The sequence below is a fragment of the Setaria viridis genome, chromosome 2 (assembly GCF_005286985.2).
Source record: "Setaria viridis chromosome 2, Setaria_viridis_v4.0, whole genome shotgun sequence".
NCBI lineage: Eukaryota > Viridiplantae > Streptophyta > Magnoliopsida > Poales > Poaceae > Setaria > Setaria viridis.
Genome location: NC_048264.2, coordinates 20,902,115 through 20,916,520, shown reverse-complemented (window position 1 = coordinate 20,916,520; position 14,406 = coordinate 20,902,115).

The following is a 14,406-nucleotide window of genomic DNA, read 5'->3' as shown; positions in this document are numbered from 1 at the left end:
GGAGATGGAGCAAGTAACCCAGGAAATAGCCATTGAAGAGAAGAGGCTTCAGGAGCTCCCCTCCGTCATAGCCGATTTAAAGCGGGAGAGGCAACATCTGGCCCACGAAGCCCTTAGACTCCACCGCCACATGTCAGAAGTCTCGGGGTCGGCAGACGATGACCAACGGGTTCTGGATTCGGCCGATTAGATCCGACATCGAGCGGTTGCGGCCATCAACGCCCTTCTGGGCGATCTGTAAAAGTACTGGTCGTTTTGTAAGGACATTAATGCCTCTTTTGACCTTCCTTCGTGGCACTCTCTTATTTATTTCCTTTTTTACTTCCGATGGGATGCGTCTTACCAAACATCCACGCCTTCTCTACTTATAAATGCCAACCTTGGTCTCGCTCTTGAAAGCACTTGTTTTACTTGGTTCTCTTTTTCCCTGACTTGTTTCCGTCGGCGCGTTCTGCGGTCATGTCTTCTTCATCTTCTTCTTTTTCCTCTGTTGACCAGGTAAGAGATCTGCCTCCGCCATGGTTTGATTCTTCTAAAACACCTCATCTTAGGCGGTTGTGTGTTGTCTCATTTTCCAGCCACGACGCCTTAGTCCTAAACTCGAACGAGCCATCGGGCTCGTGTATTCTGATGAACCATTGTCGCAAGAAGACAAAGACCTAATTAGGGCTCACCGTGAAGAACTCAAGGATCACGTCCCCGCCGACGTCCAATGGATCTGGGACTTCATCGACGGTAACGACTACAGGCACCCTCAAGTTGACAGGAGCCACCCGCTTCCTCGTCCGGTTGTCCTTGGAGATGCCGCGGCAGGGACATCGCGCCCGGCAATGGACCGGAGTCATCCTCTTCCTTGTCAAGTTGAAGCGGAGGCCGCGATGAAAGACATAGAAGAACGAAGCATCCGTCTTCTGATAGAACTAGGCTGGGTTGAGAGAGAACTCACGAAGAAGCGTGGTTGATTATTTTTTGTTCTAAGGGCTACTTGTACTGCGTCGGCCGTGTAACCCATCGTCCGTACCGAATGATAAATCGGCCGATTTGGACGATTATATTTCCTCTTTAGGCGATTCTCTTTCGTATCGGCTGTGTGTTTGTTCATCATATTCTGCGGTCGATTCTTATGCTTCGACCCATATACTAGGGTAATACCTTTTCAAGTATCTCCCGTTCAAAGCCCTAGTAAATTCTTCTCCTTTGATTGTTTCCAAAATGTAAGCATTTCCCGGGGCACACCGGCCAATTTTATACGGCCCTTCCCACGTGGGAGACCACTTGCCGAATTTAGGATCCTTTGACCCAATCGGCAGCACTAACTTCCATACCAGGTCCCCCGGAGAGAACTGCTTGACTTTGACCTTCTTGTCATACCATCTGGCCACTTTCTTCTTGTTTTCCTTGATACTGATCAAAGCTCTCAATCATTGGCCTGCCAAGTCATCAAGCTCCCTTTTCATGAGTGAGGAGTAATCATCGGCCGTCAGCTGATCTTGGAGCGACATGCGTCTCGATCCTATCCTCAATTCCCACGGCAATACTGCCTCGTGACCGTACACCAACTGATAAGGAGACATCTTGGTGGCCCCGTGGCAGGCCATCCTGTATGCCAATAGAGCCTCGGTCAGACATAAATGCCACTTTTTCGGCTGTTCTTCTATCTTCCTCTTGATTAACTTAATTATCCCTTTATTGGAAGATTCAGCCTGACCATTAGCTTGGGCATAGTACGGAGAGGAGTTTAGCAGTTTGATTCCCATATCGGCCGTGAACTCTTCGAATTCTCCCGATGTAAACATCGTTTCTTGATAGGTTGTGATAGTCTGGGGGATGCCGAAACGATAGACGATATGGTCCCTTACGAAATCAACCATGGCGGCCGATGTTACGGCCTTTAACGGAATCGCCTCCACCCATTTGGTGAAATAATCTATGGCTACTAGAATGAATTTATGTCCTTTGCTTGACAGAGGATAAACTTGTCCGATGAGGTCTATTCCCCAACCTCTGAATGGCCACGGTTTGATAATAGGATTCATGGCTGATACGGACGCACGTTGTACATTCCCATATTTCTGACAATCCTGGCATCCTTTATAATATTTGAATCAGTCTTCGAGGATTGTCGGCCAATAGTACCCATTATTCCTAATCATCCATTTCATCTTATGTGCCGATTGGTGGGCTCCACACACTCCTTCGTGGATTTCTCCCATCAGAGTCTTCGCCTCCTCTGTTCCTAGGCATTTGAGTAGAACGCCATCAATCGTCCGGTAGAACAAGTCGTCTTCTAGTAACACATATTTTGTGGCCTGAAATCGTATCCGCCGATCCACTTTCTTAGATGGATCTTTCAGATAATCGGCGATCTCTTTTCGCCAGTCGTCGGCCGCGAGCTCTAGAGTCATAGCGCCCTGAATCGGCCGATATCCGGACGCGTGTTGGGCAAGCCTGTTGGCATTCTTGTTATGATTCCTAGGGATGTGCTCAATAACCGCGGACTTGAATTCTTTCAGAAGTTGAAGGCAATCCTCGTAATAAATCCTTAATACGTCATCCTTGCATTCGGACCTTCCTGTCAATTGGTCCACGATAAGCATGGAATCCCCAAAAATCTCGACGGCGTCGGCCTTGATCTCCCTCAACAATTGTAATCCCTTTAACACGGCTCGGTACTCTACTTGGTTGTTAGTGGCGGCTGCTTCTATTGGCAGAGAGAAATCATAGCTTGCCCCCCGAGGCGATATGAGAACGATGCCGATTCCTGATCCGGCCCCACATGACGAACCATCAAAATATAAGGTCCACGGCACTGGTTCCACGACGGTGGTCTCTGGTCCGTAGTGCTGGGCAACGAAATCGGCCATAACCTGACCTTTAACGGCCTTTGCCGATTCATATCGCAGATCAAACTCCGATAAAGCCAAGATCCATTTTCCGATTCGTCCTTTCAAGATCGGCAACGACAGCATGTATTTTACCACGTCGTCTTTGCATACGACTACACACTCTGCCGATAACAAATAGTGCCTGAGTTTGGTGCATGAGAAGTAAAGGCATAGGCATAGCCGCTCTACCGGGGGATACCTTGTTTCGGCATCCAGAAGTCTTCTGCTAACATAATATATTACCCGTTCCTTTCCCTCAAACTCCTGGATCAGAGCCGACCCGATAGCTCGTTCATCGGCTGATAAATACAGTTTAAACGGCTTACCAGTTTGAGGTGGGACCAATACTGGTGGCGAGACCAAGTACTGCTTGATATCTTCTAGTGCCTTGCGTTGCTCTTCTCCCCATACGAACTCTTGGTCGGGTTTTAACTTTAACAATGGTGTGAAGGCTTGGATACGCCCGGATAGATTAGATATGAATCTTCTGATGAAATTGACCTTGCCGATTAGGGACTGTAACTCAGTCTTATTCTGCGGGGCCACGACTTTATTGATGGCCGCTATGGTCTTCCGGTTGATTTCTATCCCACGTTCGTGAACCATGAATCCTAAGAATTGTCCGACGGATACACCAAAAGCACACTTGTTCGGGTTCATCTTCAGCCCATGTTTCTTCGTGCATTCCAGTACCTACCGCAAATCAGTTAGATGTTCCTGGTGTCCCTTTGATTTGACTACGACATCGTCGATGTAAATTTCCACCAGAATGCCAATAAGTTTGTGAAATATGTAATTCATGGCTCGCTGATACGTAGCGCCGGCGTTCTTCAAACCGAAAGTCATTACCACCCACTCGAATAAACCAAGGTGACCCGGGCATCTGAAGGCTGTTTTGGATATGTCTTCTTCGGCCATTAGTATCTGATTATATCCAGTGTTTCCATCCATGAAACTAATAACTTTGTGTCCCGCGGCAGCATCTATTAGCACATCGGCCATCGGCATTGGGTATCCGTCCATCGGCGTGGCCTGATTGAGATTCCTGAAATCGATGCATACGCGGAGCTTTCCGTTCTTCTTGTATACAGGTACAATGTTGGAGATCCATTCGGCATAACGACATTGCCGAATAAATTTTGCTTCGATTAGCCTCGTTATTTCGGCCTTTATATTGGGTAGGATTTTAGGATTACACCGCCGTGCGGGTTGCTGATATGGCCGATATCCCGGCTTTATGGGTAACCGGTGCTTGACAATAGATCGATCTAATCCGGGCATCTCATGGTATTCCCAAGCAAAGCAATCTTTAAACTCTCGTAATAAATTTGTCAATTTACATTTCTATTCCGGATCCAAATTTGCACTAATGTACATCGGCCTTGGCTTGGTGCCATCGCCCAAATCTATCATTTCGAATGAATCGGCCGACGTGAACCCGTGCCCTAGCTTTCCATCTTCGCGAACGAACTGATCCATTTAATCTGAATCTTTGGAGCCGACTGCTCAGATCGGCTGTAGACCAAAATCGGACACCTTCAGGAAATCAGTGTCCCATATCCTCCCGGATATGCACTTGACATTCTCGCAGCTCCATTGCTGCGTATCGGCTGCCGCGACGCTGTATGCAGAATTGGCGGTGACCACTTCAATGTTGTCGCCGACCCACTGTACGAGGCATTGGTGCATTGTAGACGGGATGCAGCAATTTGCATGTATCCAGTCTCGGTCGAGTAGCATGTTGTAGGACCCTTTGCCATTAATAATAAAGAAAGTAGTAGGAAGGGTCTTACTGCCGATGGTGAGGTCGACGCAGAGTGCGCCGCGGGCGGGAGACACGTTGCCTTCGAAGTCCTTGAGCATCATGTCTGTCCTAGTCAGGTCGCCATCACTCTTCCCTAGCTTCCGGAACATGGCGTATGGCATGATGTTAACATCAGCTCCTCCGTCTACTAGTAATCTGGTGATGGGTCGGCCGTTGACATGCCCCTTGAGGAACAATGCCTTTAGGTGTTGTCGTTTGTCATCTTCGGGTTTCTCGAACGTGGCTGTCATTGGCTCTAAAGCCAATTGTGCCATCTGCTCTTCTATTGCCGACATGTTCTGTCGGTCGGCAGGAGTCATGAATTCCATTGGCAGTATGAAAACCATGCTGATGTCAGCTTCTGATTCATCGTCCCCCCTATCATTTCTTTTGGGGCGCCAGACCTGAGGCCTGCCGTTTTTCTTGTCCATCGTATGTTGTTGCTCTTCTTCCTGTTGTTCCCACTTGCGGAGATGTTGGATTCTTCAGTTTTGAGACTTAGTCAATCCATCAGGGCACCAACTGGGGTTCACCGGTTTAGTCAGTGGCCTGGCGCGTTCCCATTCTGGTTCGCGTCCTAAGGGGTTCTCATCTGATAGCCGAGCATTGGCCATCTCTTCTAGTCGATCGTGAATGCTGACCTTGTTTTCTGGTTGGCTGCGCCGATCGAATCTGCCCCCCGGCCTATCATTTCGCTCACGCCTATCTTCCGACCGGTCATATCGGTCACTTCTGCCCTCCAGCCGATCACGCACTGGAGGGTGCCAGTCTTCTTGTTCACGCCAGTTCCTGCTGATCGGCTCTGGCCTTCCATCTCTGGAGCGAGACCTCCTGAATGGCCGATTGTTACGATACGGGCCGTTGCACTCAGGGCAATTATCGGCCGATGGCAACCTAAGGTTGCTTTCCCAGCAGTGGATGAAGAATGGGCATCGCCAGTGATCTTCATGTCGCCGCATCGCCTCTTCCCGGGATCTTGAGCGTTCTTGTTGCCGTTGATATTTGTTGAGCAGAAATTGGGAGGTGACGGGCCTTCATCCTCCATCCGCCGTTTCCCCTTGACGTCTTCGGGCACTGCTTGATTTCTGGGGTCCACGGCGCCGCTTTTTTTAGCCGATTCAGATGTCAGCACCTTGGTCTGGAGCAAATTCTTCCCCGTGTCAACCATGTTGGTGGGGAAGGGGTGCTGGTCAATCTTCATCGGCTTGGCCGGCTTTGTTGGGACTTCAAATTTGAGCCTTCCTTGTTCGATGGCTGATTGTATCTGCTGTCGGAAGATTTTGCATTCATTTGTATCATGGGAGGTGGCGTTATGCCACTTGCAATATTTCATCTTCTTCAGTTGTTCGACCAACGGGATCGTATGGTATGGTGAGAGCTTGATCTGTCCTTCCTGGAGGAGAAGATTGAAAATTTTATCGGCCTTTGATGTGTCGAAACCGAATGCTTCCGGCTCCTTTTTCCCGAACGGACACGATATTGGCTTTTTTCCTTTAACCCACTCCGCCAGGCCGATCTCTGTTTCTTCTTCGGATTCAACCTCCTCTAAGTACGCCACCTTCTTTTGGAAGTTCCTTTGAGGATCAAAGGGGCGTACTTCCTGACCAGACAATCGATGCACGATTTGGCTCAAGCTCTCAAACTCCTGTGAAGCATATTTCTCTTTGATATGAGGCAGGAGACCCTGGAAGGCTATGTCGGCCAATTGTGCATCAGTCAGGGCTAGGGAGTAGCATTTGTTCCTGATCTCCCTGAACCTCTACACATACGAGGATACCGGTTCATCACTTCTCTGTCTGAGGCTGGCTAAATTAGAAAGCTTCATCTCATGTACCCCCGCGTAGAAATACTTGTGAAACTGCCTCTCCAGGTCAGCCCATGTAATTATTGAGTTGGGTGGCAGTGTAGCGAACCATTGGAAGGCCGACCCAGACAAGGATGATGAGAAAAGGCGCACTCGTAGAGCATCTTGCGCCGCTGCCTCTCCGCATTGGATGATGAATCTGTTCACGTGCTCTATAGTTGAGGTGTCATCCAGTCCCGAAAACTTGGTGAAATCGGGAACTTTGTACCGATAGGGAAACGGCAGTAAGTCATAAGTAGGTGGGTATGGTGTCTTGTATGTGTAGGTTTGCATCTTCGGTTTTAAACCGAATTGCTCTTGAATCACCTTCGCTATGCGTGCCGTCCAGTCTGGTTGTTGTTGATGGACTATCGGCTGGGGAACCGGCACGTGTTGGTAGACCGGCGGTGGGATGACCGGGTGGTGGGCGAGAACATGTGGCGCTTGATGGGACGTGGCCGGCTGCGTAGTCGGGATCGGCTGTCTGAGTGAACTAGCCGCTTCATCATATAGTACGATCGGCGCAGCGCCCCGAATTGCTTCTGTTGCTTCTGCCCCCCTGCTCATCTCCGGCACGATAGGATGATATTGTGGCATCATCGGCCGCGCAGCCGATTGGAAAGGTGCCTGGATTGGAGCGCTTCCATGGCTGGCCGATTGATCTTGGACGGCCGTCGCCGATGGTGCCCCCCAAGGCATTGAATTCGAAGGATACAACTCCACAGAGGATAACTGAATGGATGGCGGCTGGAGATATGGCGCGCTGTTAGGCCCCAGAGGGATTGATGATGAGGAGGTGCCGAGGCCTCCAATTGGAGTCTGGATCGGCTAAGGAGCCGAGTAGGGTGTATTTGAATAACTCCTGGTCGGGGCCAAAATAGGTGGGGCATACACCGGCCCCTGGTACCCTTGGGATACGCCGTTGGCCAAGGAGCTGATGACAGCATTGTATACTATATTAGAAATCACCGGGGATTGATCAATGAAAGCTTGATAGACAGATTCTTGAACCATCTCGGACATCTTGCCCGAGTCCTCGGCGATTGTGATCTGGCGGGGAGTTGGAAACGGAGTCTTTTTGACAATTTCCCTGCTCCTAGTGCGACTGAAGGATTGCAGACACGTCTTCCGATAGTACGCCATCTGCTTTTCCAATTCTTCCTTCTGGTCGTCCTTGAGGTCTGCTTCCGTCACCTCGATGACGTTGTCTTCCGAGACTTTGGCAGCTTTCGACATAGTGGCGATTGTATCGGTCCCACCGGGCGTGCCAAAAGTGTGTTGGCGCTAGAAATCGGCTGATCGAATCCCCAGCATCGGACACACGACCTGGGAGAATCTGCTTAACTCCTGTTCGGGTGATCGGCCTGGTGCGGTTCGCGCGGTGTGCCAGCCAATCTGACCTGTTGATTGGCAAGGAAAGAAACGTGTCAGATCTTAGAGGTTGCGATCGGCTAAGGTTCCGATCTCGAGATAGCTTATCAGCGAATCGTCCGATTTGCTGTAATAAAGAAATCGGCTATAATGCGGCTGATTACCAGGCAGCGTTAGTAAAGAAAAACTGCTAGAGTAATCTAAACAACGCTACAGTAACAACACTAGGAATAGATCTAAATCGGCTATGCAAAAAACAATAGATTGAATAATGAAGTACAAGAAAGCCGAAAGTTCCAATTCCTAGCTGGATAACTGGTGATAAAACTAGAACAAACAGGCAAGACCTAGGATTCTAGTGAATATTGATAACTAATGAATAAATCTAAACGAAACGATAGCGATGCGCCCGAAGTTAAAGCTTAGATATTACTCGATAAACGGAACTTACAGAATCGGCCGAAGATCAAGTTGATGCAGCCCCGCCAACCCGTATGAACTCGTGAAAAAGAAGAAAAGTATTAGCGAAGTCGCCTGCTCGAAAGTAAGTGCGAGGAAATAGTAGTTTGTTGTAGTGCTTTGGTGGTGATTACAGATCTATGAAGGTGGCTATTTATAGCCTGTTAAAAATGATTTCTTAACCGACTAGAACTCTATCTCTAATTTTAAACAAAAACGAATATTTACAAGTACGATTCGTACTCGAGTTGATCATCATGCTCTCATGGGCTGACTCCCTCTTTATCTTCATAGTCCACTTTAAGCCCATACCAGCCCAATTGCTCCAGCCCCCTAATCGGCCGATTGCTACCAACTCCATCAACAAAAGACAGCCGAGTACAGTACACCCGTGTCCCTCAGAAGACGAGTACTCAAACAGCATTACGACTACCCGACACTCGGGACTACTACAAGCCAAGCTTAGCCCACTTGTCGGGGGCCCCGACTACTCCGACCCTGGGACCTAAGGTCGGGCGAGGCGGAGTTCCACCGCCGAAGGGTCGGGCGCCTCCGACCCCAGGACTCGGGGTCGGGCGAGGTAGAGTTCCACCCTCGAAGGGTCGGGCACATCCGACCCTAGGACTCGGGGGTCGGGCGAGGCGTAGTTCCACCCTCGAAGGGCAATCAGCCGATCCTCAACTGTAGCACCAATCGGCCGATTTCCAACCGTGACCTTTGTGTCTTGCCACATCTCCTGATTTCTTCCTTTCCTGACGCCGATTTCATACGTGTCAAAATTTGGCGTCAACAACTGGTTTCGGGACTTAGAGAGAACGGCGGTTTGCTGGGTTTCAGGGGTTGGGGCTGATTTGAGCTGCAGATTTTGGAACCTTTGGAGGTGAACTGGACCAAGGTCCAACTAACAAAGTTGTAGCAGGGACTTCGTTCTCCCACTTTTATAAAGAGTTTTCTTGGCGTCCTGCTCAACTTTCCAAAGATAAACCCTCCCTAAGGCGCTAGGTTGGGCTGAAAACCAGACTTAGCCGATATAGCTCAAGAAGACTGAGTCAACCAGATTAGGGGCTTGTCTTAAGATTAAGCTCGGCTGATTTAAATCTAGGTCGTTACAGTGTCACCCGAGAAGAAGGTCAAGAAATCTTGGAAGAAATACACAAAGGAATATGTGGGAATCATGCCTCTTCGCGAACAATCATAGGCAAAGCTTTTAGAGCAGGCTTCTACTTGCCCATGGCACTGGCCAACGCAAAACAACTAGTCGCAGATGCAAAGGCTGCCAATTCTTCGCCAAGCAATAGCATGTCCCGCCTACAAACTTATCACAATACCTCCAACATGGCCCTTTGCATGCTGGGGGCTTGACATGATTGGTCCACTCCCAACTGTGCTAGGAGGGTTCAATCGAGTACTCGTAGCCATTGACAAGTTCACCAAATGGATTGAAGTCAAACCCGTCACTTGCCCAAAGGCAGACCAAGTCCTCGACCTCCTGGACGAAATCGTACATTGCTACGGCTTCCCCAAAAGGATCATCACTGATTTGGGATCCAACTTCAACAATCACGACTTATGGGAATACTGCGAGAACAGCGGAATAGACGTACAATATGTCTCTGTCACTCACCCAAGGGCCAACGGCCAAGTCGAGTGTGCCAACAGCATGTTACTCAAAGCTCTCAAGAAATGACTGCATGACATCGGTATATAGCTGGCCATTTGGCACTAGCACCATGGGCCGCCCCCAACACGACACGAAAAAGCACAGCCCAGGAATGGCTCAGCCCATGACTCATAGTGCCAGTGCCTGGCACGGCATGGCCTTAATGCCATGCCTGGGCCGCCATTTCAGCCTGTAGTGCCAGCACGAGCATGGCACAGTTAATGGGCCAGCATGATAGCAGCCCGATTCCTCCCAGTCGTTGGATGCCATCAGGATGCACGAGCACTATTAGATGAGCACAGAGTGGCATATATAAAGAAATATGTGCCTGGAACCCTAACTAACTCTCCTCTCCTGCGCAGCTGCGCTCTCATTCTCGATCTCTCCCATCTCCCTGATGGCCCAACCCTTCCTGCTTCTCTCCCTAGCAGCCCGCGGGGGGCCGCCACCGCCACCAAAGCGCGGCCATGGCTCCTCCCCTCCCTATCTGGCTCTCTCCCGTGGCTACCCACGGGGGGCCGCTGCCGGGGCGCAGCCCCGCGACCGGGAGGTGCAACCGCCGGGAGGAGTGGAGGGCCCTTGCCACCATCGGGGTCCACTATCGTCGGGAGGAGTGGAGGGGCCCCCGCCGCCGCCGAGGTCCGCCACGGCCGGGAGGAGCGGAGCTGTGGAGGGGCGCAGGCACGATGGGCTGCTGTGCCGGCACGACACGGCTAATCGGCTTTAGGGCCGTGCCCGTGCTGAGGTGTCAGTACAGCGGCACTACGAGGCACGACACGACTAAGCCACCGTGCCGCATAGTGCCGTGCCGTATAGTGCCGTGCCCGTGCCGTGCCGTGCGACCTGGTTGGCCACCTATACATCGGTAACACAAAAGGAGGCAAATGACTCAAAGAACTACCCAATGTTCTTTGGGGACTATGCATTCAACCATGCAAGCCTACTGGGCACTCTTCCTACTTCCTTGTATATGGGTTAGAGGCCATCCTCCCTGCAGATGTCATGTGGCAATCTTTTGCAGTTGAGCAGTATGACAAAGGAGTATCAGAGGAAACAAGGTGCCTAGACCTAGACAGTCTGGAAGAAACAAGATGTGCAACACTGGTTCAGACAGCTAGATATCTCGACGAGCTATGACGCTATCATGACCGTAATGTCAAGGAACGTTCCTTTAATGTGGGTGACATGGTCCTCAAACGCATTAAAGACACATCAGGGCTGCACAAACTCAACTCGCCATGGGAAGGTCTCTACGTCATATGCAAGGTCACAGGGCCTAGATCATACCGACTACAGAAACTCTCAGGCAAAGAAGTACCAAACTCTTGAAATATAGAACATCTGGGTCACTACTACTGGTAGTAGACTACAAGACATGTACTAGGGTCCTCACCCACAGTTTATTAAATAACAAAGTTCTTTGGCAAGCACTACCCATCTTTGCCTTCGCTTGGCTATTCACAACCACTCGAGCTCTTCAGCTCTGCGAGCCCCAGCGCTCCGCTCTTGACTTGATTCTATCAAGTCTCTTCGAGTTATCACAACTCGTCGGCTATTCACAGCCACCCGAGCTCTCCAGCTCTGCAAGCCCCAGCGCTCCGCTCTCGACTTGATTCCATCAAGTCTCTTCGAGTTAGCACAACTCATCGGCTATTCACAGCCACTCAAGCTCTTCAGCTCTGCGAGCCCTAGCGCTCCGCTCTCAACTTGATTCCATAAAGTCTTTTTGAGTTATCACAACTCGTCGGCTATTCACAGCCACTCGAGCTCTTCAGCTCTGCGAGCCCCAGCGCTCTGCCCTCGACTTATTTTCATCAAGTCTCTTCGAGTTATCACAACTCGTCGGCTATTCACAGCCACTCAAGCTTTTCCACTCTACGAGTTTCAACACTCTCTCGCCAACTCATCTCTACAAGACTAAGCGGCTTCACAAAGCCATGACTACGGTGATAGTCATTTATTCTTCAAAGGCACAAGACTGCCGCAACCATCAGTCAAGAAGTACTCAAACTCACTTCATACTTGTATTGTTTGCATTAACAGAACTCAGCAAGATTACAATCGACTACCCAATGAAGTTGGGGTATACAAAATACAACACAATTGCACAACAATAACTGCAAGCAACTACCTACTGGCAGTTAGAACAGAAGTCCCAGGATTTTACTATATCACAAGGATACACAAGCCCGGCGACTGCTCGACTACCAAGGTGCAAGTAGTGTCAAAAGGCGGGACCTGCACACGAGGAAGCTGCGCAATAGGCAGTTGTACCCTAGTTCCTCCTCCTAACAACTGGAACACCAGGTACTCCTGTACCGCCACTCCCTCGATGGCAACAGGATGAATACCCGATGCAGGATCAGGAAGAAAAGCACCAGGAAGACGAAGTGTACTCCCCAAAGCTGCTCCCTGGACAACTTCAGTGCACAGGTCCTTACCGTATGCCACACCTCCACCTCTAATCAGGGAGCCGGATAAAGACCGCGGAGCTCATCATCCTTCACCCACGAGTTCCATCGTGGACTAAGCTGGATCACGAGTTACAAGATGAGGCACGCGGCAAACCCTCCTACGAGGATTCTTCTAGCATCGCGGCTATCCCTACGAGCGTAAGAGTCTGTGGAGGGAAGGTGGCTCTAATCTACGAGGAATCTCATTGGAATCTCTCAACTATCAAACAACAACAACTTGAAGCAAGCCATCGCTATACTGAAGGACATGATCCTGATCGAGTACCCAGGGGCTTATTTATAGCCGAAGGGCTGCTACTGCCAACTACTCGCAGTTACTGCCCGCTTGTGACAAACAGCCTAGAACGCTGACAAGGGCCAGATAGATGCTGTAATTCCACGCATGTGACTGCACTAAGCACAACAGACAAAAGTGAATAGTGTACCTGTGCACCCTCTCAAGTACAAGACAATAATAGCCACAGTACTCTCAACAGCAACTCCAATAATTGAAGACCACACCAGATACTATGACTACTCGGTTACTTGGATTTGTTTTCCTAACTACGAGGTCAACCAACAAAGATCACCGATCATAATTAGAATATAAATCTCTCGATGGAACAAGATTTACAAGACAATTGTTTGAGTACAGCCACAAGTGTTTGACAAAAATACAACATGAGTTCAAATGACTAGGGTTCCTCCAAGGATATGAACTCCTTCATCCTTGCCGCAGTGGGCTCAGCCACCTCAAGGTACTGTGCATAGGCATCCTCTGTGCAGTTCCGGGCAATTCCATCTACAGCCGTCGACAAGTTTGCCCTCGGGTAATACGACTTTACCACTACAAAGACTTGTTTGCAGACAGTCTTACACAGTCCAGCAACTCTACCTGGAGCAGCTCTTAGTCTCTTGATTAGCGAGCGAGGCTCAGCATCATCTTCGCGTGGAGCAATAGCGTTGACTATGTCCTGAGCAGCACTAGTCAACTCTTGGAGATCACCTTCCAGCCTCTCCACAGTTCTAGCATGGCCTCTACAGGACACCATAGCCAACGCCAGCATTACTCCCATCCGATCCTTTCTATCCCTCTCACGCTCATAGGCCACCTGAATTTCAGCCAGTAATGCCCTAAGGCGGGTAGCCTCCGGCTACCCGGTCGAGAGCATTTCTCCTGTCAATCAATTGGCTACTCGCAGCGGCCTCCTCACTTTTGAGCTCTGCGCCAAACACCACACAGATCAGAATCTACGACTATGATTAAACATACTCAACAACTATGAGTACTCACCCTGATATCTCCAGTTCAAAGATCTATAGCGATTTTCCAGTCGCTCCTGAAGGACTTCATGATCATTCCTCTCAATGGCAAAAGACTTCATGGCCTCCTCATGAACTCTCAAGGAATCCGTAAGGTGACAACACTCTTGCTCCAGTTGGGCTACCCGCTGTGCGGCTTCCCTGCGCTCCTGAAGAGGCCGAGTATTTTTCTGGGCCTTATCATACAGATCCTACAACAACACAACACAAGCATCAAGACTTGTCAAATAAAAATTAGTCGAAGAAAATGGGTTATACACACCTGAAAGCTCTGGATAGCTCTCTTGATCTCCGACTCCGGTGGCAGCTCAAGTACCGGACCCCAGTACTCTTGGCGACTTGAGGCTCCAGCACTTTACTCACAACAGACCCTGACAAGAAAAGAATCAAGGTTAGCTACTGGATACAAGCGAGCTCCCCTTCAAAAGCATCTCTACTCCAGTAACATACTTGTTGCGCCGACTTCGCTTTCTCCTATCGCAACAACCAGTGCTAAGGCATCAACACCAGTCACGCCCACAGTCGACGCAACTTCAGTCGCTGTAGGCGGCATATCTCCAGAACTCTTGAGGACTGTGGGGTCCCCCACCGAGCGGATGACCTCCTAC